Source organism: Buteo buteo, chromosome 8 (genome assembly GCF_964188355.1).
Source record: "Buteo buteo chromosome 8, bButBut1.hap1.1, whole genome shotgun sequence".
Taxonomy (NCBI): Eukaryota; Metazoa; Chordata; class Aves; order Accipitriformes; family Accipitridae; genus Buteo; species Buteo buteo.
In genome coordinates, this window is record NC_134178.1 from 66721 (window position 1) to 94607 (window position 27887).

Below are 27887 nucleotides of genomic sequence, written 5' to 3' on the forward strand. Positions count from 1 at the left end.
TGACCTTTGACTTCTTGTCGGTGGCCTTTGACCCTGGCACTTAACCTTTTGACCCTCTGATGTGGTAACCTTTGAGCTTTTGACCCCAAAGGCCTTTGAACCCTATCCTGGTGCCCTTTGACGCCTACCCGGTGATCTTTGACCCCCAATGATGTTTGTCCTGGTGACCTTTCACCTTGGCCCCATGACCTTTGACCCCCAACCCAGTGACCTTTGACCTTTTGACCGCGTGACCTTTGGTCCCAACACGGCAACCTTTGACCTTTTACCCCGTGACCCTTGCCCTCTGATGCATGTGACCTTTGACCTTTTAACCCCGTGACCTTTGACCCCTGACTCCTTCACGCCGTGACCCCTTACCCAGCCACCTTTGACCCCAGACCCCAACCCCCATGAGCTTTGACCCTGACTTGGTGACCTGTGACCTTTAAGCTTGACCCTTGAACCTTTGAGATTTTGACCCCTGACCCCGGTGACCTTTGACCTTTGACCCCATGAGCTTTTGCCCTGACCCAGTGACCTTTGACATTTGACCCCTGCCCCCAGTGACATTTCACCCCAGACCCCTGTGACCCCTGACTCGGTGACCTTTGACCCCAACCCATGACCTTTGAGCTTTTGAATCCCTGATCCCGGTGACCTTGACCCCAGTGACTTTTGACCCCTGACCCCATGAGCTTTCACCCGGTGACCTTTAACCCTAGTGACTTTAGACCCCTGAGCCCATGATCTTTGAGCCCCTGGCTGTGATGAGCTTTGACCCCTGGGCCTGGTGGCCTATGGCCTCTGAGCCCCACGACCTTTGACCTCCGAGCCCTTGCCTTTGACTGAGTTAAGCACAGCAGTACTGCACATTTTAAAGTTAAAGCACTGCTCTACTGCAACGTTGCAGTTGAAAATGGTTTCTGCCCTGGGAGTAAATTTTTTAACTTTACCTTAGTCTCCGGGAGTAAAGAGCTATGAGCCAGCGGCTAGTGCGGGTTTGTTTTAAATTTAAGTTTTACAATACCAACTTCAAAGTTTTGCAATACCTTTTTACAATTGCAACTTCAAAAGATACACTTTGAAATGACGTCTGCTGTGATAGTAAATTTATTTTTTTTTACGTAAAAACTTCTTTACGTACACTCAGCAGCAATGCCATATTCTATTACTTTTTATTTTATTTAATTTCAACGTTTTATAGAGCATTTTCCACCATAACAGTCTTGTCCACATTCCTCACTGCCATTATGTCCGTCACTGCCCGTTCAGAAGTTTTACTGCCCGAGGTGACGTTACCTCCACGATCCCTGTTCTCAAGCAGAAAACAAGTGAGCTCCACTCCTCTTCACACACTGTCCGTTTCCACACTTAGACATAACAATTATAAATATCATTAGATCACCTCAATATTTTACAAACACACCATGGAATAATAAAGTTACACTCACCCACTTTACAACCCTGGCCTACTCAATGCTGGCCATCTAGTCCAACTCCCCCCACCCTTCGCCCGCAAAATCCTCAACTGTCTTCCAAAGACCATCCGCTGACCAACATAATTCCCTGCGCTGAGTGGCAATTACCATGTTCCAGGGGAGCGCTCCACTGGACCGCCGTTCCCAGGAGCCTTGAAACCCCCCCCCCCACCTGCCAAAACCCTGGCCCGAGCCTGACCCCCGTCTGAACACTGGCCATGACCACCGCCTCGCAGAGCAGCTGGGATTAGGGGGAAAAAAAAAAAAAAACCAACACCACCCAGCTGGGTTTTTTTTATTCTAATTGTATTTTATTTTTTCCTAATTCCCTAACAAACATCTCTACATCCACCCTGCAAGAGACCACTAAAAAAACAGGAGGAGCTGGAAGCCATTGTGCAGCAGGATAGATATGACTTAGTCGCCATCATGGAAACACGGTGGGATGACTCCCGTGACCGGAGTGCTAAAAGCTTTTCAGAAGGGATAGGCAAGGTAGAAGAGGGAGTGGCGTGGCTCTCTATGTTAGGCAGGGTTTGGACTGTACAGAGCTACACGAGTGTGACGACAAGGTGGAGTGCTTATGGGTGAGGATGAGAGGGAAGGCCGATAAGGCAGATATTGTGCTGGGAGTCTGTTATAGACCGCCTGAACGGGTTGAAGAGACGGATGAATCGTTCTACAAGCGGCTGGCAGTAGTCTTAGAAGCGTGTGCCCTTGTTCTCGTGGGGGACTTCAACTATCCAGACGCCTGCGGGAAATATGCCACAGCAGAGAGTAAACAGTCTAGGCGGTTCCTGGAGTGTGTGGAAGATAACTTCCCGACACAGGCGGTAGGTGAGCCGGCCAGGGGAGGAGCCTTGCTAGATCTATTGTTTACGAACAGGAAAGGACTGGTGGGAGGTGTGATGGTTGGAGGCCGTCTTGGGCCTAGCGACCATGAAATGATAGAATTCTCAATTCTTGGTGAGGCAAGGAAGGGGGGTAGCAAAACCACCGCTCTGGACTTCCGGAGGGCAAACTTTGGCCTCTTTGAGGCACTGGTTGAGAGAGTCGCTTGGGAGACGGTCCTGAAGGGCAAAGGGGTCCAGGAGGGACGGACGTTCTTTAAGAAGGAAATCTTAACAGCTCAGGACCAGGCTATTCCCCCGTGCCGCAAGTCAAATCGCCGAGGCAAACTAAGGGCCCGGCTGAACGGGGAGCTTTTGCTAGGAGTCAGGAAAAAAAGGAGAGTTTATCATCTCTGGAAGAAAGGGCGAGCCACCTGGGAGGAGTACAGGGATCGTGTTAGGTCATAGAGAAAGGAAATTAGAAAGACAAAAGCTCAGCTAGAACTAAATCTGTCCGCTGTCGTAAGAGACAACAAAAAATGTTTTTACAAATACGTTAACGGTAAAAAGAATCCCAAGGAGAATATGTACCCTTTAATGGATGCGGAAGGGAACGTTGCCACCAGAGATGAGGAAAAGGCTGAGGTACTTAATGCCTTCTTTGCCTCAGCCTTTAATAGGGAGACCAGTTATCCTCAGGGTACTCTGCCTCCTGGGCTGGAAGGTGAGGATGAAGAGCAGGATATACCCCTCCCCCGCCCTTAATCCAGGAGGAAATAGTTAGTGACCTGCTATGCCATCTGGATGCTCACAAATCTAGGGGCCCAGATGGAATCCATCCAAGAGTACTGAGGGAACTTGCAGAGGTACTTCCCAAGCTGCTCTCCATCATCTATCTGAGATCCTGGTCAACAGGGAAGGTCCCAGAGGGCTGGAGGCTTGCCAACGTGATGCCCATTTACGAGAAGGGTTCGGAGGGAGGATCCGGGGAACTACGGGCCTGTCAGCCTGACCTCGGTGCCGGGGAAGATTATGGAACGGTTTGTCTTGAGAGCGCTCACATGGCAAGTCCAGGACAAGCAGGGGATTGGGCCCGGTCAGCGTGGGTTTACGAAAGGCAGGTTCTGCTTGACCAACCTGATCTCCTTCTGTGACCATGTGACCCGTGTGGTGGATGAGGGAAAGGCTATGGATGTTACCTACCTTGACTTCAGCAAGGCCTTTGATACTGTCTCTCATGGCATACTCCTTGAGAAGCCGTCGTCTCCTGGCTTAGACAAGTGTACTCTTTGCTGGGTGAAAAACTGGCTGGATGGACGAGCCCAGAGGGTTGTGGTGAATGGGGTTAAATCCGGTTGGCGGCAGGTCGCTAGTGGTGTTCCCCAGGGCTCGGTGTTGGGCTCGGTTCTGCTTAACATCTTTATTGACGATTGGGACGAGGAGATCGAGTGCCCCCTTGGCGAGTTTGCAGACGACACCAAGTTGGGACGCAGGGTTGATCTCCCTGAGGGTAGGAAGGCTCTACAGAGATATCTGGACAGGCTAGATCAATGGGCCGAGGCCAACTGTGTGAAGTTCAAGGAGGCCGAGTGCCAGGTCCTGCGCTTCGGTCGCGGCAACCCCGTGCAGCGCTGTGGGCTTGGGGAAGAGTGGCTGGAAAGCTGCCCGGCAGAGAAAGACCTGGGGGTGCTGGTTGGCAGCCGGCTGAATATGAGCCAGCAGTGTGCCCAGGAAGGCCAATGGCATACTGGCCTGCAGGAGCAGGGAGGTAATTGTTCCCCTGTATTCAGCACTGGTGAGGCCACACCTCGAGTACTGCGTTCAGTTTTGGGCCCCTTGGTACGGGAAAGACATTGAGTTGCTGGAATGTGTCCGGAGAAGGGCAACCGAGTTGGTGAGGGGCCTGGAGTATAAGTCTGATAAGGAACGGCTGAGGGAATTGGGGTGGTTTAGTCTGGAGAAAAGGAGGCTGAGGGGGAGACCTTATCGCTCTCTACAACTACCTGAAAGGAGATTGTAACGAGGTGGGTACTGGTCTCTTCTATCAAGTAACTAGAGAGAGGACGAGAGAAAATGGCCTGAAGTTGCGCCAGGGGAGGTTCAGATTGGATCTCAGAAAAGATTTCTTTACTGAGAGGGTTGTCAGGCATTGGAAGAGGTTGCCCCGGGTAGTGATGGAGTCACCATCCCTGGAGGTGTTCAAAACACACGTAGATGTGGCACTTTGGGACATGATTGAGTGGGCACAGTGGTGTTGGGTTGATGGTTGGACTTAATGATCTTAGAGGTCCTTTCATGATTTGATTCAATGCGATTTGATTCTATTCTAGGGAGCAGAACAGAGATATAGCAAGAAAGGAAAAAAGGAAGGGAGGGAGAACAAAGGGAGAGAGACACAAAGACTGGAAAAAGGACAAAGGAATGGAAGAGGGAAAAAAATAGTGATAGGCTGCAGGACAGAGATGGAGGAGTCCAAAAAAGACACAGAGAGCATGACAGAATGAGAGTGAGAAAAAAGGGACAGAGCAGGACAGCACTGGAGTAACAGACAACTGTGACTGATAGGCTGTGAGAGAGATATGGAGAAAGAGAGAAGATAGAAGGGACAGCTAGCTGGAGAGGGAGATACAGTTAGAAAGGATGGAAGAAGGAATGGAGCAGAGAGAAACACAGAAAAGAGAGCAAGAGGAAGCAGGGCAGAGGGCCAGCAATCGAAGAAAAAAGGGACAGGGATCTGGACAGATGGAGAAAAAAGCAGGAGGAACAGATACAACATGATACGATGGGACAGGAAGTAAGAGAGAGCGACAGATGAGAATAATGACAAGAGACAGAGAGACACTGTGAGAAATACACGGGGGGAGGGGGGGGAGAGAGAGAGAAGACATGAATAAAAAGAGTAGTGAGCACCACAAAGGGTCAGAGAAAGAGAAGAACAGAAAGGACAACAGGAACAGTGAGATACAGAATAAAAAAACCCCACATATTATGCACATATTATCCAGTAATCAAGCCCATTTCAGAGTTACACAGTACCTCAGCCCCTTTAAGAAAAGTAACACATTGACCGAGCCCGTTTGGGCGGCGCACCGCTAGCCGAGCCCGTTTGGGCGGCGCACCGCTAGCCGAGCCCGTTTGGGCGGCGCACCGCTAGCCGAGCCCGTTTGGGCGGCGCACCGCTAGCCGAGCCCGTTTGGGCGGCGCACCGCTAGCCGAGCCCGTTTGGGCGGCGCACCGCTAGCCGAGCCCGTTTGGGCGGCGCACCGCTAGCCGAGCCCGTTTGGGCGGCGCACCGCTAGCCGAGCCCGTTTGGGCGGCGCACCGCTAGCCGAGCCCGTTTGGGCGGCGCACCGCTAGCCGAGCCCGTTTGGGCGGCGCACCGCTAGCCGAGCCCGTTTGGGCGGCGCACCGCTAGCCGAGCCCGTTTGGGCGGCGCACCGCTAGCCGAGCCCGTTTGGGCGGCGCACCGCTAGCCGAGCCCGTTTGGGCGGCGCACCGCTAGCCGAGCCCGTTTGGGCGGCGCACCGCTAGCCGAGCCCGTTTGGGCGGCGCACCGCTAGCCGAGCCCGTTTGGGCGGCGCACCGCTAGCCGAGCCCGTTTGGGCGGCGCACCGCTAGCCGAGCCCGTTTGGGCGGCGCACCGCTAGCCGAGCCCGTTTGGGCGGCGCACCGCTAGCCGAGCCCGTTTGGGCGGCGCACCGCTAGCCGAGCCCGTTTGGGCGGCGCACCGCTAGCCGAGCCCGTTTGGGCGGCGCACCGCTAGCCGAGCCCAGCCCAGCCCATTTCAGAGTTATGTGCCTACAGAGCTCATTTCAAACTCGTGCAATTACTAGAGCCAGTAACCCACACCCTTTCTATTAACCCAGCAGCAGCTACATTTACCTCGAGGTATCTACAACTCTCCCTTCGATGCCTCATTTTAACAGACACTTTCACTTACTTCAACACCTAAGTTTACCTACGGGCACTAAACGCGCATGCTTTGCTCTACACTTGCCTTTGTGATTGCCATTAGTACTGTGATTCTCACAAGGAGACCTCAGTGCCTGTCTTTTTTTCATTTTCTTTTTTTTTTCCTTCATTTGGTCCATTACTGATTCCACATACATTCAGCTATGTCAGTAGTTACAGTCCAATTCTACAATGTACTTTTTCTACAGTATATAGAACACACTTATGGCCTCACTGCTCAAATATTTGACACTATTAGTTTTATTCCTCTTTTAAGCATTATTTTTACAAATACATTTAAACTCCAAACATTTAGCATTACCTTCAGAAGAAATGCCACTATTTAGGACCTGCAATTCTCTACAGAGCGGTCCTTTCCACATTCCTCGCTCCCATTACATCCATCGCTGCACGTCCAGAAGTTTTACTCCTTGTGGCAACATTACCTGCATGACCCCCATTCCCGGGCAGAAAACGAGTAAGCTCCGCTCATCTTGACAGACTGTCCGCTTCCACACCTCGGCACAAAAACAGAAATCGAAAAGTATCATTACATCACAAACTACAAAGAGCACCCAAATATTTTACAAACCCACCACAGAAAAATACAGTTACCCTTATGCACTTCACAACCCTGGCCTACTCCATGCTGGCCATCTAGTCCAACTCCCCCCACCCTTCACCCGCAAAATCCTCAACTGTCTTCCAAAGACCATCCACCAAACAACATATTTCCCTGTGCTGACTAGCAATTACCACATTCCAGGGCAGTGCTCCATGGGAACACCGTTCCTGGGAGCCTTGAAAAAAATCGCCCTGCCTGTGAAAACCCTAGCCCAAGCCTGACCCCCATCCGAACATTGGCGATGAACATCGCCTCACAGAGCAGCCAGGACTGGGGGAAGAAAAAAAAAAAAAACCTGGCTAGGGGGAAAAAAAAAAAAATTCCCCAGCTAGGGTTTTTTTATTCTAATTGTATTTTTTTTCAATTCTAATTCCCTGGAAAACATCTCACCTGTACAACCTGAAAGGAAAAAAAAACATTAAAAAGTCAAAACACATAACCCTACAAGGTTACACACATTCACAACACACTACGCATTGACATCGCATGCACACCAGCCCTCGCTCTCAACTCATCCATCCAACAGCCTGCCATTCTCAAGGGGCCATGGCCCTGTGCCTGCGGCACCAGGGGGCTCAAAAATGGCCCTGCCTGCCAGAACCGTGGCCCAAGCCTGACCCCCGTCCGAACATTGGCCATGAACACCACCTCACAGAGCGGCCAGGACCAGGGGAAAAAAAAAAAACCACAGCTGGGGGAAAAAAAAAATATCCCCTGGCTGGGGATTTTTTATTCTAATTGTATTTTAATTTTTCCTAATTGCCTAACAAACATCTCTACATCCACCCTGCAAGAGACCACTGAAAAGCTAAACCACGTAACCCCACAAAGTTACACACATTCACAACACACCACTCATTCAGATCACACACACACTAGCCCTCACTCTCAACTAACCCATCCCGCAGCCAAAGGGTGTCAAGGGGCCATCGCCCCTTACTCACAGCACCCGGGGCCTCAAAAATCACCCTGCCTGCAAAACCCCCGGCCCCAGCCCAACCGCCCTCCAAGCTCCCCACAAACTGCCCTTCCATTACAGCAACACTTCAACACACACCATCTGCACCATACACAGATTTTCAACCAGATACTTAGCTTCCATAGTGGCACATGTCACAGTCCAACCTCCGTAGCAGCCACATCGCCTAAATGCGAGGTTCCTTCAAACGCCTCGTGGCCTGTGATCACCTGCAAAACCAACACACAAAACTCTTGAATATGCACTTCACCCTCGGCATAAAAAGAAATCTTCCACAGCTCCAAACACCTGCTTCCCACCAATTCCAAAAACAAAAACCTCAATGCCTTCACCATTTCTAGACGCTTACCACAAAGTGTCCACATAAACAATATTAACACCCACGCCCAATTACTGCCTTACTATATTCTACCTCACAATCTACTTGTAATCCACTCCCCTACTGGCATGCAATGTCTCAAAAAACTTTTAACCCTCGATGCTAGCAATCTAGACATATCAACATTTCACCCATAGACTCTTATCACTGTTCCACCTACCCCTGACTCTACAGCCCCGGGCAGAGCAGCTCCAAGCCAAGTGCACCCATGCACAGACCAACACAACACAGAACACTACAGACAAGGCGATTCAAAAAGAGAGAGAAAACTCTCAGCAAGAAGAATGACCCCCAGACGGGAGGTGCCATCCAGCAAATTGACCTACAGCGCCCAAAACCATGAAGCAAGGAGGCTCTATGACAGCCCCAAAGAAGAAGCAGCAAAAGTAACGGCCCGTTACAAGATGGTACTGTCAAAACCAAGATGATGGATGTGCCAGAAGCCTGGCATCAAGACCTAGAAACATCAAGGTGCAGGGAAGAACTCCCAGTCCAAGACAACACACGGCTAGAGAGCAGAGCTGCTAAAGCAGCCCGGAAGAGTGCTGCAAAAGAGAACCAGCGGGAACCTTCTGACACCAATCCACGCTTTACAGCTCCGAGCACAAGAAAAGAAGTAGATGACTGGCACAGTGCCGATGAGTAAGGGCATTCGAGACCCTAGGGACGGTGCCCAAAGCGCATGCCACGCTCCTCCGGTGCAAAGAATGATGATGGCATTGAGACTCGAGGAAGGCCTAAGCACAGAAAACAGACTACACAAACTACACACCACCACAGACATGGGCTGGAACTGCCCTGCCCGGCACACACTGGTCTCGGGCTGAAAAGCAACCCGCTCCCTTCATCTGCCCAAACAGAACTGCTCCTGGACAGCCCTACCCTCCTACTCTCACTTTAAAACGCCTCCTGGCAATTCCCAGCTTCATCCCTCCCTCCCAGCCTCTCCCCAGCCCGGGGCCCTCAACTGAGCTTTCAGAGGGCCGAGGGGCTGAATCAATCCTCCACAAAAATCACATAGGCTAACTGGGACCATCTGGCAGTCGCCAGGTTCCTCTTCATCATCTGCAGTGAAGACAAAAAAAAAAAAAAAGCAACAAAATCAGAAGAGGCAGCAAGTAACCCATCAGCCAACACCAACTACTTTCCTACTTTCCCAACCCCCCACTTAATCACACACACCACAGCGTTATGCTTACCTGCTCATTCCAGAGTCAGACCCTGCAGCCATCATCACTCATGGTACCTGAGACAGCAAGACACACAAAATTAGCACAGCAGTCGTGAGACTCACCAGGCCCATTCTCCTCCTCCCTAATCCACAGCTCACCTTGAACGCTCATCCCATTCCAAAGGTGGCCCGCACAGCGCCTGCAAAACAAAAGATAAACACTTAACCGAGCAACCACCTAATACTTCGATATTCAACACTGGCCCAGCCCACAACCACCTCACCTTCTCAGACTGCTCATCGGCCTGTGACTTCACCCCTCCGAGGCTGCGTGCACCACCTGCAAAAACCAAAGCAGAAGACGCATGCTGGGAGGCCGCCCAAAACCCTCAGCCTGCCAGACCGATTCCCAACTCCCTCTCCTTTACCTTGGCCGCTCGACCACCCCACTCTGTCGTCAAGAGCTTGCCACGTCAAGGCACACGTACCACCTGCAAAAAACAAACAACAAGGGATGCTTCCAACTTTGCCAACAATGCGACACCTCCAAAGGAACAGTTCCTTTAACCCAGTAATCATGGCTCGCCTTGCCAAGACACCTCCGGTACCGATGGCCCGCTTCGCTCCTTCCTTCGTACCTTCAAAATAAAAGAAAAAAAGAACCCCATCAGCTAGTCACAGAGCCACCGGCTGCATCTTCCCTCTGATTCCACTCACGAACCCACCTTCTTATGCTGCTCCGCTCCCCTCCTCCGTCGCTCTGTGGCATGCATATTGTCCCTCTGCATCTGAAAAAAAAGACATATTGAATGAGTCACCAAGATGCAGAGCAAGAACTTAACAATTCCAGAGGTCTTGATTCCATCTATGAAGACTATCTGGAGTCCAACTAGAGCCTGCCATCTTAGGGGAAATAAAAAAAAGGGCCCAAACTTTAAGCCCATCACATGCAAGACTTAACACCTTAGAGAGTCAAATCCGCTTCACTGCCCCTCAACAGCCCCTGCCACATGGCTTCAATCGTCTCCATAAAACACTATCGGCATGGCTGTCCACACAGCCCGCTGATGGCTACTCGAGCCAAGATTACTGTACAACCCTCGCCTAAACAGTCTAGGCACATCAACGTTTCACCCATAGATTCTTATCGCTGTTCCACCTACCCCTGACTCTACAGCCCCGGGCAGAGCAGCTCCAAGCCAAACACACCCGTGTACAAACACACACAACACAGAACACTACCAACAAGGTGATTCAAAGAGAAAACTCTCAGCAAGAATGACGACCCCCGGACGGGAGGTGCCATCCGGCAAATTGACCTACAGCGCCCAAAACCACGAAGCAAGGAGGCTCTATGACAGCCCCAAAGAAGAAGAGGCAAAAGTAACAGCCCATTACAAGATGGTACTGTCAAAACCAAGATGATGGATGCGCCAGAAGCCTGGCATCAAGACTTAAGGATGTCAGGATGCGGGGAAGAAGTCCCTGTCCGAGAAAACGGATGGCTAGAGAGCAGAGCTGCCAAAGCAGCCCGGAAGAACACCACAAAACAGGACCGACCAGAAGCCGCTGAGACCGATCCATGCTTTAGAGCTCCGAGCACAAGAAAAGAAGCACCTGATTGGCACAGTGCCAATGAGTAAGGGCATTCAAGACCCTAGGGACAGTGCCCGAAGCGCATGCCACGCTCCTCCGGTGTCGACGTGGAAGTCACGGACACTGCACACAATCAATATGATCAAAGCAGATGCCACTTTATTGCCCAAATAGTTTGGTTTATACAAGTATTTTAGTTCCTGCTCATGCGTAAGCCATCTGTTGATTGGTTAACATGTGCTGTCCATGCGCCTAAAACAATAATTTGATAGGATAAGGCCATCTGATCACGCGAATGGTTCCCCCCGCCTGCATCTTGTCTTGTGTCCTGCTTTCAGTTACGTAGGCCCAACTTTGTTCAGCTTTTTGTGCTTATTTCAGCAAACTTTGTAGCAACAGTTAGCCTTGTTCTACTTTTCCTGCTCGCTTCATCAAACTTGTAGCAACAGTTAATCTTCGCTAGGTCCTTGAGGGCTGCTGCCTGCAGAGGCCTCTGGTTCACGGAATAATCAGGTCCATTGTGCCTGGATTGTTCACTATATGTCCATTGTTTCCAAATATCCCACACTCCAGCGCAAAGACTGATGAAGGCATTGAGACTCAAGGAAGGTCTAAGCACAGAAGACAGACTACACAAACTACACGCCACCACGGACACAGGCTGGAACTGCCCTGCCTGGCACACACTGGTCTCGTGCTGAAAAGCAACCCGCTCCCTTCATCTGCCCAAACAGAACTGCTCCTGGACAGCCCTGCCCTCCTACTCTCACTTTAAAACGCCTCCCGGCAATTCCCAGCTTCGTCCCTTCCTCCCAGCCTCTCCCCAGCCTGGGGCCCTCAACTTAGCTTTCAGAGGGCCGAGGGGCTGAATCCATCATCCAGAAAAACCACACGGGCTAACTGGGATATTCCTGCACTCACCAGGCTCCTCTTTGTCATCTGCAGGGGAAAAAAAACAAACAAAAAACCCAAACCAAACCAGAAAAGGGAGTAAGCATCCCATCAGCCAACACCAACTACTTCCCCAACTCCCCCACTCCTCACAAGCACCACCGCATTACGCTTACACACTCATTGCGGAGTCAGACCCTGCAGCCGTCATCACTCGCGGTACCGAAGATAGAGACACACAAACGTGAAGAGTCACCAGCCCCACGCTCCTCCTCACTAATCCACAGCTCACCTCAAACGCTCATCCAATTCAAAGATAGCCCACACAACACCTCCAGAATGGAAGGTAAATGCTTAACCAAGCAGCCCCATAATACTTCGCTATTCAACACTGACCCTGCCGACTACCACCTCACCTTCTCGGACCCCTCACCGGCATGCAGCTTTGCAGGAAACCTTACAGCAGACTTCACGGTACGTAAAGGGTGCCTATAAGAAACCTGTAGAGGGACTTTTTACAAGGGAGTACAGCAATAAGACAAGGCAGTAACGGCTTTAGTCCTAAGGAGGGTACATTTAGTTTAGGCGTTAGGAAGACGTTTCTCACTAGGGGTGGCGAGGCACTGGAACGCGTTGCCCAGAGAACCTGCGGATGCTCCCTCCCTGGAAGCATTCAAGGCCAGGTCAGATGGGCTTTGAGCAACCTGGTCTCGCGGAAGGTGCCCCTACCCATTGCGGGGCGGGGGGGAAGGGGGGGGGGGGGTTGGAACTAGAGGATCTGTATGGTCCCTTCCAACCCAAACCATTCTACGATTCTATGACATCCAAATCCAACTGCAAAACTCCTCTGAGAAGGGCTGGTGAACCCTCCTCCCTTTCCCCAGCAGTCCCAAAACTTTAGAAACCCCTTTTCTTCTCCTCAACTGTCAGGAAAGGAACCCCACTGCTTCCTGACACCTCCTGCCCTCGGTTCGCACCCCTGAACCCCCTTCAGTGGCAACTCCTCAGGAGCCGCTCTTCTGAGCCACATCCCAAATTCTGGGGGCACCTCCTAACCTACAGCTTCCCAGAGACTCTGAGCTCTGCTACATGCCCACAAAATAAAGTCAAGTCCCAAGGCTTGTAATCTACAAAGGGCCTGCCACAAGCTGCAAAGATTCTAGGGACAACGTAGCATTACGTGGGCAATGAGGAAAGGCATCCCAAACCCTGAAGGGCACTGTGCCTCACAGCCCTTCTGCTTGCTTCAGAAATACTAAAACTCCATATACAGATGCATACAAGACACTCACCTTAACCCCTGCTAAACAATGTCACCATCGGTCCCGTTAAGAGAGATATCAGCAACTTACACAGCATACAGCAGAACGGGTGAAAAAAACAAGGTTCCTTTTTCAATAAAGTTGGGAATTCCAGGAAAACACAATGCATGAAGAATTTAAAAAAAACAAACAATGCATACTATTAAACCATCTTTCTACCCCTGAACACTCAAAACAAAATTACTGACCTGAAAAAAAGAAAGGAAAAAAAAGCAGCTGCATACAAGTGTTACTTGCTACCACACATGCTGCTGAACCTTGACTGGTCCTGAAGCTCTTACCTCAGGCAGACACCTCTTCCCAAAGGGCTGAGCCAGCTCCAAAGCTGCAAAAGACTCAAGGAAGAGCTGAGCACCAACACCAGAGAAACCCAGGAGCACAATGAGCTCCCTCAGCAGAGGCTGTAGCTCAAATACCCCGAGCCTCTGCCCACCACCCTTAGTGCAATCACCTGGGAAAGGGGAAGGGCAAACCACCAGAAGTTATAAAGTCAGCTGGAGGAGCAGCAGCACTATTCTCACCTGCCTTAAATTTACAGCAAGCAAGGTCCTCGACAGAGAAAGTAACCCCTCCAGGAAATGACACTACTTGCTCCCGTACTACAGCTATTGCATCAGCAACGTGACCAGGTAGGGAATTAAACTTAGTTTTTCTGGGCTGTAGATAGAAAACGATAGATGCCCTTCTAAACTAGGTAAGAAACTAGCTCATTAAATGCAATGACAATGTTGTTATCAAAATTGATGTGCTTTAGTTTCCTATAAAAAAGCCAAAATGCTCTGGGGTTTTGCTTCATTTCTAGCAAGACTGTGCATACCACCTTACTTCTACCAGAACTACCTTCTGGATAGGAATGAATCAAAAAGCAGAATTAGATCCCTTAAGAATTCCATCTCCAAAATATCTCTGGTTGCAAAATAAATTATTTACTGTGAATAGCCAATGATACAGAGTCCCCCTGAGCGTGTCTCCAGCTGACTCCCTTAACAGAGGTACAAGAGTCCCAAAGCGCAAAAAAACCACCAAAAAGCCATGGAAATACATGGGGGGGACCAGGCAGCAGCCATGCCCCACAAGGACAGGCCAGGGCGGGGGGGCAACGACACCCCCTGCAGTCATGCAGGAAAGGGTCAGCAGAAGCCACACCCCTGCGGTTTAGGGGGGGCAGCAGCCACAAATGACACCAAGAAAACATGGAACTTCAGGGATACACGGCTGGTGGGGGGAAGAGGGTGACACCCCCACCAATCGGCATGGGAAAAAACTCACAGGAAAGGTGGGTTAGATGGATAGTTTGCGGTGGTAAGATACGTGCGCAAGAACATGCACAGTCGGGGGGGCGGGGGCATGCATGAGGTTTACCTTCACCAGGGGCTCCACCCAGGTAATCCACAGTAGGTAAACTCATCTGGGATAATCTGCAACAGCAATTCCACTCTGGGTTCTTGACCCAACACCAGATAATCCACACTGCCTGCCCCATGGGAGGGGGTGCTTCCCACAGGATGGGGCATCTGCTGAGCATCACCACACCCTTAGGACAACACATCTGGAAAATTAAAATCACAAATTGTATTTCAGCATATTAAAAAAATAACACCAAATGAGTAGAGGAATTCCAGCAAAGGGAGAGGCTAGCAGGTGCCCTAATTAGGACTTGAGCTAAACAGGTGAGCTCACAATACAACACATCCTTTAGAAGGTAGACTGATGAAAACTGGTTTGCTGCTAGATAACTGTATAAGTGAGATTTGATAAATGATCATATATTAACATTATGGTTGAAACAGTAGACAAAGGGTAGCTGGGGACATAATTACAAAAGTGTAGTCAAGTGATTAACTAGTAATTATTTATAAGTTTTGCTGGTTTTTGCTCTTATGACTAGAAGTTCCTGTAAGCTAGACGAGAACAATGTTGAAACTGACCACATGTGATGGAAACTGCATTAAGCTTCAAGATCAAAGAACAAGGACAAGAATAAAGACTTCGAGGACAGCCAACAAGAACTTCAAATGGGTCCGTGGTGGTAAAAGCAGCCCTTTGCCTCAAAGGGATCCTTCATTGCGCGTGATCGGATGTAGGCAGTACTACGATAATCAGTTATAATCATTTTTATGTATACGTATACTAATCTGATTAATATGCCATTAGTTATTCTCTATAACCTGTTTGTGCTAAAGCTGTGGTATGCACGCTAGGTGGAAATATCCCCCCTGCATCCAGCGCTTCGATAAAGAATGCCTGCTTTCTAAAACTCCAAAACAAGTCTTGGAGAGTTTCTTCGACTGGCTTTTCAGTATCAGAGAGGTGTCATTGCAACCAAAATGAGTCCAAAGGGGCCTTACAGAGCTAAAAGTGTGCTGCAGGGAAAATTTAAGACCTCGGGAGACATTGTGACAGTAGCAAAGGGCTTTTGAGAGGGACAGGCAAAAGAAGGCTTGAGGCCATGATGGAGTCCAGAAGGGATTTGAACAGACTACAGATGTCCTCAGGGGACTAGGGACTGAACAGAGGTATCCTAGCTAGCATAGAGGACAACATGAGCATTCTGGAGATGAAAGATGGCATCAGGAAAGGTTCTCAGGGAGGGAGAAGGGTGCAAAGTGCACAACAGAGCCAAAAGAGGCTCTGTGTGGGGCACAAGGATGGCCTCAGGAGGCATGATGATGGGAGAAGGGTGCTGAGAGTGAAAGATAGAAGGCAGCTCTGGTACACAATGCAAAACTCAAGGTGTCCCAGCAATGTACAGATGTCCTCAGGGGATGAGCGACTGAATGGAGACATCCAAGATAGCAGTGAATAAGGTAAGAGTGCTCTGGGGCACAATGAAAGCCTCAGGAAGAGTTGTCTCTGAATAAGAAAGAAACAAAGTCTGCTACAGAACTCCAGGATAGTGATGGAACAGAAGGATGCTCGCAGGAAGCATTGTGACAGAAATAGTGGGGTACTGAGGTAGACAGAGACACAGAAGAAGGCTCGAGGGCACAAAGATACTCGGGAGGAGATTTGAACATGGTACAGGTATCATGAGGGAGACTGACCCACTGGAGGCAAGCGAGATGGAAGAGAGGACAAAAAGACTGCTCTGAGGAAGAGGCGATGTTCTGACAAACCAAGAGGGGTGCAAATTACACCCCAGAGATAAAAGCATGCCGAGGAGATCCTCTAAAGCCTGAGGATGAACCAAGAAAAGAGCCCCCCCAAAAATAGAAGTAGACATAGAAAGAAAATTTTAAAAAAACAAAAGGGTACAAGGCACAGGAGAAAAATTAAAAAATAGGGACAGAAAACTAGATAAAAGTAGACATAGAAAAGAAATTCAAGAAGGAAGGCATTAAAGGAGGAAAAAAAATTAAAAATAGGGACAACAAACTAAATAAATGGAGACATAAAGAAAATTCTAAAATTGACAACCTACCCAGGTGTTGTGGTTTAACCCCAGCCAGCAACTAAGCAGCTGCTCGTTAGTTCCCAAGCAGTGATCCCTGCACCTGGCTCCCCATCCCCAGCCAACTCCCCCCAGTTTATATACTGTGCATGACATCATAAGGTATGGAATATCCCTTTGGCCAGTTTAGGTCAGCTGTCCTGGCTGTGTCCCCTCCCAACTTCTTGTGCCTCTCCAGCCTTCTTGCTGGCTGGGCATGAGAAGCTGAAAAATACTTGACTTGCTTTAAGTACTACTGAGCAACAACTGAAAACACCAGTGTGTTATCAACATTTTTCTCATACTAAATCCAAAACATAACACTATACCAGCTACTAGAAAGAAAATTAACTCTATCCCAGCCAAAACCAGGACATCAACAGACAAGAATTAAGAAGTAGGGACAGGAGGTAGATAAAAGCAGATGTAGGAAAAAAAAAAAGCAAAAAGATTAAGAAAATAAAGGAAAAAATAAAAAACAGGAACATCAAGCTAAATAAACAAAATTTTTAAAGTGACAGCATTTTTAAATTACACAGCACAGACTAGAATAAAATATAAAGACAGTGAAGTGGATAAAAGTAGATAAAATAAAAGCAACAGGACACAAGAAATAAAAAAATAGGGTTAGACATCTTGATAAAAGTAGACATAGAAAATTTTAAGAGTCATAACGTAGAGAACAGATAGGAAAAAAGGAAACAATAGAGACAGAAAAATACATAAAAGTGAACAAAGAAACAAAATTCAAAAGTGAAGGCATTAAGAGAGGAAAACATTTTAAAATAGCAAAAACCCCTAAACAGGCAGTGTGAGAGGCTGAAAGAGTTAATGTCTCAAACATTGTGGTGGGGCAAGTTCTGCTTAACAACAAACTCTGCATAGCAAGGCACCACAGGTGAAAAGAAGCAGATCAGCACCCATCAGCAACAGGAGGGGGAGGGCATGCCAGAGGGTGCACAGCTCCCTGTTCTGATAAAGCTGTTCTGATATGCCAGCAGGGCAATTCACCAGGCTGTTCTGATATGCTCAGCAGGACAGCTCACCATACAGTGACAAAAGATCATGTTTGCAGGGAAGGGGAAGTTATCCCCCAAACGACTCCCAAGTCCCAAAGGCTCACAAACTGCTCATGGCACCTCATTAGCCTAATAAGTTTGAGTGCCTGCCCGAATGAGGGGCAAGGAGTATAAAAGGACACAACCTGAAGCCCCAGGTGTGGAAGCCCACTGGGACTGGACCCCTCAGCTGACTGAACCAATGCTGGACCCAGGACTGGTGAAATCTTTCTCTTCTCTCTCTCTGCCTTGTTTCTCTCTCTCTTTTTCCTTTTCTGTAATCCCTACATCTTATCCCTGTAGACATAAACCATTGACCAAGTCTGGGACTAGGAGTGGATCCAGCTGCCCCTAGGCTCCTCTGTGAGAAGGAGTCTATAAAGCAAAGTGGTCTGCTCTGAACCTCGTGACTCGACAGAAGGGGTCTCCATACTCTCTTCCCTGAACTGATCCAAAAATAAGCAAGGCCTGTAGTACATGTTTGGTGATGCAGGGTTAGCACAGGTTACACAGTTTACTGACGTAGTTTCATGCCAATTTTTGTCGTGAGCGAATAAAGTTGAATTTTGTGAGTTAAAGGATCCCTGGTGTCATATCACTTTAATCCTGACCTGGGAATCGGCAAACCTGAGTTGTCATCCCGAGAAACTGAGACATGACAGACAAAGACATAGAAAGAAAATTTTACAAGCAACTGGGTACGGGACATACTAGAATGGATTAAAAAATAAAGACAGCAAACTGGCTAAAAATAGATGAGGAAAGAAAATTTAAAAGAGATGGGGTACAGGACAGACAGGAAAAAGTAAAAAAAGGGAGTGACATCTTGATAAAAGTAGACATAAACCAGAAATTTTAAAAGCGACAAGATACAGTAAACAGGAAAAAATTAAAAATAGGGACAGAAAACAAGATAAAAGTACACCTAGAAAAAAAGATTTGAAAAGGAAAAGGATTATGAGATAAAAAGTTGAAAAATAGGGACAGGGAACTACATAAAAGTAGACAGAAAATTTTAGAAGTAATGCAGTTCATGACAGGAAAGAATTAAAAATTAGAAACAGTTACTGGATAAAAGAAGACATAGAAAGACTATTTTAAAAGCACAGCATTAAGGAAATAAAGGAAAAAATAGGGACAGCGAACTAAAACAGACATAGAAAGGAAATTTTAAAAGCAATGGAGAGTAAGACAAAGGAAAAAAAAAATATTGATAGGCTGAAAAAGAGATACATAGAAAGTAAATTTTAAAAGTGATGTGGTAAAGGACAGACAGGAAAGAATTAAAAACCAGCAATATGCAGCATCATAAAAGCAGACATAGAAGGAAAATTTAAAACGTGATGGGATACAGGACAGGAAAGAATTAAAAAATAGGGACAGAACTGGTTATCAGAGATAGAAAATTTTAAAAAGTGACAGAATAAGGAAAAATGGAAAATAATGAAAAATAGGGACAGCAAACTAAAGAAATGAAGATGTAGAAACAAAATCTAAAAAGCAACAGGCTACAGGACAGACAAGAAAGTATTAAACAATAGTGACAGCAAACTACATCAAGAAATAGAAAGGAAATTTAAAAGTGATGGAGTGCAAGACAGGAAAAAGTGAGATGGTACAGGACAGAGGCTAAAATTAAAAAAACAAAGACAGTGAATAGGTTAAAGTAGGCATAGAAAGCAAATTTGAAAAAAGTGACAGGTGTCATGGTTTAACCCCAGCTGGCAACTAAGCACCACCCAGCTGCTTGCTCGCTGCCCCCCTGCAGCGGGATGGGGGAGAAAAATCAGAAAAAAAAGTAAAACTCACAGGTTGAGATAAAGACAGTTTAATAGGTAAAGCAGAAGCCGTGCACACAAACAAAGCAAGACAAGGAATTCATTCCCTGCTTCCCATCAGCAGGCAGGTGTTCGGCCATCTCCAGGAAAGGAGGGCTCCATCCTGTGTAACGGTTACGTGGGAAGACAAATGCCATCGCTCTGAATGTCCCCCCTTCCTTCTCCTTCCCCCAGCTTGATATGCTGAGCATGACATCATATGGTCTGGAACAGCCCTTGGGTCAGTTGGGGTCAGCTGTCCCAGCTGTGTCCCCTCCCAGCTCCTTGTTCAGCCCCAGTCTGCTCGCTGGTGGGGCAGGGTGAGAAGCAGAACAGCCCTCGACTCTGTGCAAGCACTGCTCAGCAATAACAAAAACTTCCCTGTGTTATCAACGCTGTTTTCAGCACAAATCCAAAACGTGGCCCCATACTAGCTACTGGGAAGAAAAATAACTCAATCCCACCCAAAACCAGCACAACAGGGTATGTGACAGAGACAAAAGAATTAAAACATGGGGACAGCTAACTAAACAAACAGACATAGGAAGAAAATTTAAAAGGTGATGGGCTACATGACAGACAGGAATAACTTAAAGACAGTGAATAGGTTAAAGTAGACATAGAAAGAAAAAGTAAAAAGCAACGGGGTACACAATAGTGAGGAAAGAATTAAAAAACAGTGATACACACCTCGATACAAGTAGACATAGAAGGAAAATTTAAGAAGTGATTGGGTACAGGACAACAAAAATAAAATTAAAATAGCCACAGTGAACTAAAACTGAGAAATATGAAGGAAATTTAAAAGTGACACAGGGGCACAGGACAGAGAGGAAAAAAAATAAAAAATAAAGACAGTGAACTGGATAAAAGTAGACCTAGAAAGCAAATTTTCAAAGCAACAGGGTACACAACAGACAGGAAATAATTAAAAAATAGCAATAGGCAGCTTCATAAAAGTAGATGTACCATCATGGTTTAACCCTGGCTGGCAACTAAGTACCATACAGCTGCTCACTTACTCCCCCACAGTGGGATAGGGGAAGAATCGGGAGGGTAAATGTGAGAAACTCATGGGTTGATATAAAAAGTTTAATAATTAAAAAGACATTTTTTAAAAAAGTTGTAAGAGGAAAAAAAAACCAAACAGCAAATGAAAACAATTGCTCACCACCAACTGACCGATGCCCAGCCAGTCTCAAGCAACTGGGTACAGGACAGAGAGGGAGGAATTAAAATATAGGGTCAGGGAGACAGAGAGGGGAAGACATAGAAATTAAATTTTAAAAGTAATGGGGTACAAGGCAGTGCAGAAAAAAATGAAAAACAGGGAGAAGAAGCTGGTTAGAGAGAGGCATATGAAAAATTTAAAAGGCAACAGAGTACTGGGCAGAGTTGACAGAAGAATAACAAGTTTTGAGGAGCCATACACATAGGTGGGCAGGCAGAGAGGGAGACAGAGGAAGGGAGGCAGAGGTGGGCCAGGATGTAGAGGAGAGGACTTGCGACTCACCACAGCTCCTGGTGCTGGCAGGAGACCTTCACCACCCCAATGCTTCTCTCTCTGCCTCTGCCCCTTCCTCCTCCCCAGTGCCGGCTGCCTGACCCTCACGTACTCGGCAGCACGCAGTGGACACCTCAGTGCTCCTCATCCACAAGGCTTGCTTTGATACACAGTGGCTCACGCATGTAGCCAACAAAGGCCAGGGACAGCTCAGAGGGATCCTTCCTTGCCACAGGGACTGGCCATTCCTTGCTGCAGGCACCTACCAGCCAGCCAGACCCCCCTGCACTCCCTCCTCAGCCAGTTCCCCTGCCCAGGCAGCCCCCTTTACAGCTGGAGCCCCTTCACACAGCAGGGCCAGCCCCATCCTCAGCCTCACTGGCCACACCTGGGGCCATCCCAGCCCCAGCTGGAGCCCATCAGGAACAGGGGCCATTGCCAAAGCCCCACAGCACATCATCCCTGCCCCTGCACCTAGCCACATCCAGGGAGACAGAGGAGGCAGGAAAAATTTATTCATTAATGCATATAAGAAATCCTGGCAGTGAGTTGGCTACAAGGCTCAGTGCCCAAAGGCAGCAGGATGGGGGGATAAAAGGGAAGAGAAAAGCAGGAGGAAGGACAGAGGGACACAGGCGTGCAAGACAGGGAGCCAGGAAATTGGATGCTGGGAACAAGAGAGGGACAAGAAGCAGGAAAACAGTGTAGAGAGAGAAGAGCAGAGAGACTGAGCAGAACAGCAGGGATGGAGATGGAGGAATAAATAATAGGAAGCAGGGGAGAGAAGGGGAAGAGACTGGCAGGACAAGAAGATAAACACAGGACAAGGGACAGGGAAACATTCTCAAGTGATACAGGAGAAGAAACAGCAAGAACTAGAAAACAGAAACAGGGAGCCAGGTAGAGAGAAACATTTCAAAAAGCAACAGCATACAAGAAACATAGGCAAGAGCTAACAAGCAGACAGAGGGAGAGGCAGACAGAAAAGGTAAGAAGTGACAGGGTACAGGACAGAGAGGGAAGAGTTAAGAACTAGAGACAGGGAGATGGATAGAAGGAAACATAGAAAATTTTGAAAGCAACAGGGTACAAGAATCAAAAAGTAGGTACGTGAAGCTGCATAGAGGGAGACGTAAGAACGAAATTTGAAAAGCAACAGGGTACAAGAAACACAGGCGAGAAATTAAAGTAAGGTCAGGGAGACAAAGAGAGGGAAAAGTAGCAAGAAAATTTTAAAAGCAACTGGGTTTAAGAAACATGCAAGAATTTAAATAGGGATGGAGAGGCAGGAAGTTTCAAAAGTGATGACATACAAGAAACATAGGCAAGATTTAAAAAACAGGGACAGGGAGCCTGATAGAAGGAAACTGGTGGGTTGACCTTGCCTGGCTGACGAGTGTCCACCAAGCCACTCTATCATTCCTCCTCCTCAACAAGACAGGAGGGTAGAAAATACAACAAAAAAGCTTGTGGGTCAAGATAAGGACAAAGAGATCACTCACCAATTACTGTCACAGGCAAAACAGACTCAACTTGGGGAAATTAATTTATTGTCAGTCAAAATCAGAGTACAATAATGAGAAATGTGATAAATTTATGTGTTTGTTAATCAAACCAGTTCTGTAAGCCTTGCACAATGTGTTCGTTTTTGCAAGGCAGTGTTAGCCTTTGCAAGCAGGTGCGGTTGGAAACTTTGTAACTGCAATGTCTTGCTAAGTGAACAAGATGTATTAGCTGTCAATGCCTAATAAGGAGATATTTTAAAGTACGCATGCTCCAGATGACAAGAAACACAGAAGACTACCACAGCCTTCATCCCACTACTCCCCCAGCAACAAGGCGTGCAATCACAGAAGATACTAAACAAGCCCACGTGGGCCCGGACTCTGGACTCTAACCTGGCAACAAAAAAAAAACTAAAAAGGGGACTCTGAAAGGGGGGGGGGGGGGGTGTGCGCGCCGTTGGTAGAGCGGAGACTGCCCCGCTGCCCAGCGCTGTTTTGCCTGTTTGCCGTTTGCTTCAATAAACTTTGATTGGATTACCCATGGGCTGGCGTACAATTTTTTGTCGCCGCTTATAACAAGAAATATGAACAAATCTGAAAAACACCTTCCCCCCACCCCTCTCTTTTCTTCCTGGGCTCATTTTCACTCCTGACTTCTCTACCTCCTCCTACCAAGCAGCACAGGGGGAGAGGGAGCGGGGGGTTGCAGTCATTCATCACAAGTTGTCTCTGCTGCTCCTTCCTTCTTCGTCTTCTTCTGTTCCAGTGTGGTGTCACTCCCATGGGGCCACACATCCTGCCAGAAAACCTGCTCCAGTGTGGGCTCCTCTCCACAGCGTCACAGCCTCCTTTGGGTGCATCCGCCGGCTCTGGCGAGGGGTTCCCCATCGGCTTCAGGGTGCATATCTGCTCTGCCATGGACCTCCGTGGGCTGCAGGGGGACAGCCTGTGTCACCATGGTCTTCACTGCAGGCTGCAGGGGAATCTGCTTTAGGACCTGGATCACCTCCTCCTTTTCCTTCTTCACTGACTGTGGTGTCTGCAGGACTGACAGCTTCTGCACAGCATTGTTTTAGCCCTTCTTAAATATCACAGAGGTGCTACCAGCGTTGCTGGTTGGCTCAGCTTTGACCAGTAGCAGCTCCATCTTGGAGCTGGAACTGGCTGTGCCCAACATGGGGACAAGTCCTGGTGTCTTCTCACAGAACCCACCCCTGCAGCCCCTGCCCACTCCCCTGCCCCAGCTTGTCACACAAACTCACTACAACAGTGATCGGCTACAGGGCAGAGAAGGGGGATTGAAAAGTAGGAGAAGGGAGACAGAGAGAGATGGGGCGGGGGGAGGGGGGTAGCAATGGGCTACAGGACAGAGAGGAGGAACTAATAAAAAGGGAGAGGATACCAGACAGAGAAATGGAGAAAAACAAATATTAGTGATGAGCCACAGGGCAGAAGGAAGAATTAAAAAAGGGGACAGTGAGGTAGATGAGAGAGACTGAGAAATACCAAAAACACTGATGATCTAAAGGGGAGAGAGACGGAAAATAAAGAATAGGGACAGGGAACCAGACAGAGAGAGAATAATAAAGACAACAATGGGCTATGGGACAGTGAGGGAAGAAGTTAAAACATAGGGACAGGGACCTGGAACAAGAGAATCTAAGAAAGTAAAAGTGTATCCAGAATACAGGGCAGAGAAAGGAATTGAAAAATAGAGACACAGCATCAGACAGGTGAGAGCGGCGGGGATTGTGAAGGGCTAAAGGGCAGACAGGGAAGAATTAACAAGATTGGCATAAGAAGACAGACGGATAAATGGAGAAAGACAAAGTAGTGATGGGCTGCAGGGCAGAGACAGAGGATAAAAAAAGAGGGATGGTGACATGCGGAAAACAGACTCCACAATCGGTGATATTGTAAAGTAGGTATGTTTATTCAGCACTGGGCAGCACGGGGGCTAGTCCCACCAAAGTCGTGCGCGCCATCGGGCCTAACTGTGCAGGTTAAGTACATGTTCTACATACATATTCATTAGATTTCCAAGAAATGTTATACATATTCATTAGTTTTCTGGGAAACTATTAGCATATGCAAATGTCTTTTACGCAGGCACATTGAAGGTCTCTGGTGGTCTTCAGGAGTCCTCCGGTGGTCTTCCATAGTCTTCCTCACTTGTCCGCTATTTGACCCTCCTCAAGTGATTTTGCTTTCGGTCACGTAGGCCCATCTTGCTTAGCTTTTTGTGCCTGTTTCATCAAACTTTGTAGCAACAGTTAGCCTTCGATGCGTCCATGAGGCCTGCTGCTTGGGGGTGCCTCTGGCTCAGATTGAACAGCCCCATTGTGTCTCTCGTTCGCTATGTATCTATTCTTCTAATTATCCCACACTGCGCAGTATGGTCTTTTACATATTTTGATACATCAGTGCTCGTTAGTGCTCTTATTATCTAAGTTCTCAGTGGTGTAAAATCATATGGTTAGTTTAAGCTAAATTATCTACAAGGATGAGAACAAAGGCAGGAGTTCTTATCTTTTCTGGCCCTATCTATTCAAGCAAGGTCTCTACTTGTGCCTTCTTAACAAGATCGTAAATACATCAAACATTTAATTAAGTTTTGTGATTGTTCATGGTTCCTTCTTGCTCATCACTCCCAAATACCAGTCTCTGACAGGCTTAATCCTTGACGAACACCAGTCTTTGGTATGTAAGGTTACAGAGAAACAATCATAAAGCAATTAGCAGTTTGTTCTCTATATCAATGGGACAGGTCAGAAGTGCAGAGAGAAAAAGAAAACAGAGAGGCAGAACAACAGAGAAAGAGGGGAACTTAGAGAACAAGAAAGGGAGAGGAACAGGAAGACAAAACAAAAAAAATAAAGCAGTGAGAGAAAGAGAAGGTGGGGGCAGGGAGGGACTGGGATGCAGAAGAGGGGTGACACAGCCCCAGGGGTTCAGGACTCACTGTACCTCCTGCTCTTGGAGCTGCCGAGAGAATCTGACAGTTCACACCTGTCTGTGTCTCTCTCCCTCTCCCTTCCTCCTCTGTAGCTGCAGTCACTTGACTGTCATCCATCTAAGAGAATAGATTGGTGCCTTACAGCTCTTACAATATGAGGCTTCCTAGAAACACAGCCTCACATGCACACACACACTACATGACTGCACTGTGGTTTTGGTTACGCATACAGACCCTGCCGTGCACACTGGTGATCGGATGTGCTGAGGACTACACTAAGAAGGATCCATCCTCACCTGGAGAGGCAGGTTATCTCCTGTATAGAGCTGCTGGCTGGATCCTCTTTATTTTATTCTTCAAATAAAAAATATTCTTCAAATGCAGGCCGCTACGGAATCTTGCCATGGCAACCACGGCAAAACGGTGCCAGCTGACATCCAGCTGAGAGAAGAAAAAAAAACATTAGCACAAAGCTGGGTAGGAACCCAAAGCTGCCTTTTTTTTTTTTTTTGTGAAGGTTTGTGAAGACAGTACGACTGAGCGGAGGAAAAACTATTTTTGCGTCATCTTCGGTACGGTTGTTGACACGGGCCACTAGAGCTTTTGCATTTTTCAGACAACTGTGCTTTTTTTTTTTTTTCCTTTCTTTTTTGACTCACTGGCAACTTTACTTTCACTAGAACTCACTTTCCTAGATACACGCAGGTGACACACATGGAGACCTACCTACATTTTCTCAAGCCTTAGTACAGCCGAGGCTTCATCACCCTATACGTCCCAAGTTGAGTATTTTTGCTAAAGAGCACAGCAACACATCTGTCCTTGTGAACTGCCTCGTTGCAAAAAAGGAATCATTATTTCCAGGCCGTTGCTCCAACCGGGCAAGATCTTTTAAAACCGCAGTTGTGCCACCAAACCCGCTCAGGGTCCCTCCTAGCTTTTGACCGCCCTGAGATTTAACAGGCACACGCTCCATTCCATCTTCCAACAGCAAAAATACGTTAACGCTCTCGGACCCAGAGCACAACCCTACGGATGTCCACGCACACGCACCCTGCCGTTTTGATGAGGAGCCACCGAGCACCCCTGCGAGCACAGCTGCACGCGCCAGATCGGTTTCCCCTACGCCGCGAGTTACCGGTTCCGGTGAACGTAGTTTCTGACGCTTTAAACCCAAAACCGTATCTCGACGCTTCGCCACAGTAGAAACGACCCATCGCCAGAACGCTACAAACACGCAGTAACACCAATTGCAAACCCACAGCAGGAACAGCTCCAGAAATATTTAGACCAGGAACAAGGGAGAAAAATAAAACAGCTTCATCTCACGCACAGGGGAGCGGCAGGCAGAGAAAAGGGTCGGCATTCTGAGCCCTTACAGAAAACGGGCATTCTCCTTCCATTCCTCAGCCCGTCCGTGAAGGTCTAAATACTGCAACACTACTACGGCAACGTCGAGAGCAGGGAACAGCAGCCCTGCCGCTGGACTTGCCACTGACCCATGCTATTTCCGTAGCAGGACGCGTACGCAGAGGGACACGTCTTGCCACACACAGCCCTGAACTTCCTGAAAATTTACGTTTACCAAAAAAAGCCATTTGGAACATATTGCCAAACAACATTCGGCAAGAAAGCTTTGATGCGTTTGACACACGCAAGTTTTTGGTCACTTGCTATTTGCTTCCTGTTGCTGCTGCTGTTCTTCCTTCAGAAATTCTACTCGTAGCCCAGTTATTCACTACTGGTTCAAGCATTTGCCTCCCTGGTATTACCAGCACATTCACAGAGGCAAATAACTTACTTGCTCTTCTACAATTATCCAAACGACAATTACAGCCACGAAAGAGAAGGAGAGGTCAGGCAGCAGAAGAGCTCTGCAGGCTGGCACCAGTCAATATTGCACTCTCGAAGAACAAACAACAACAAAACAAAACCGTGACCCTGTATCCTTCTTTTTTTTTTTTTTCCCCCCTTCTTCTTTCAGTGCTCATCCCTGCCTCAGCATTTTGTCTTGTCAGAGCATGAAGCGCAGGTGATCCGTACCCTGACGGCTTTTGCATGTGATGAATGCCTGTTCAGAAATAGTCCAGATCTGCAAGACTGGTGTCATTTCTATGGTTTTAATCATCATAACTCACATTTTATTTACTCACGCATTTGTGAGGAAACTAATTAACTTTCAGACACTGCCTCTGCTTTTTTTTGAGGGGTGGGGGTGGAAATGTGTTAGAGACTGAAAAACATTACGATTCAGAGCTCCCAACCATGAGGGAGTGGTGGAGAAATCAATGAAAGCAAAGACCAACAGCAGCAACATCAACTGAAAGTTGGCCTTCATTCCGATCACGTACTTAAGCGACTCTCCTTGCAAGTCTATGCCTCGGTCCTAGGAATGACTAGTCCCTTTTTGGAA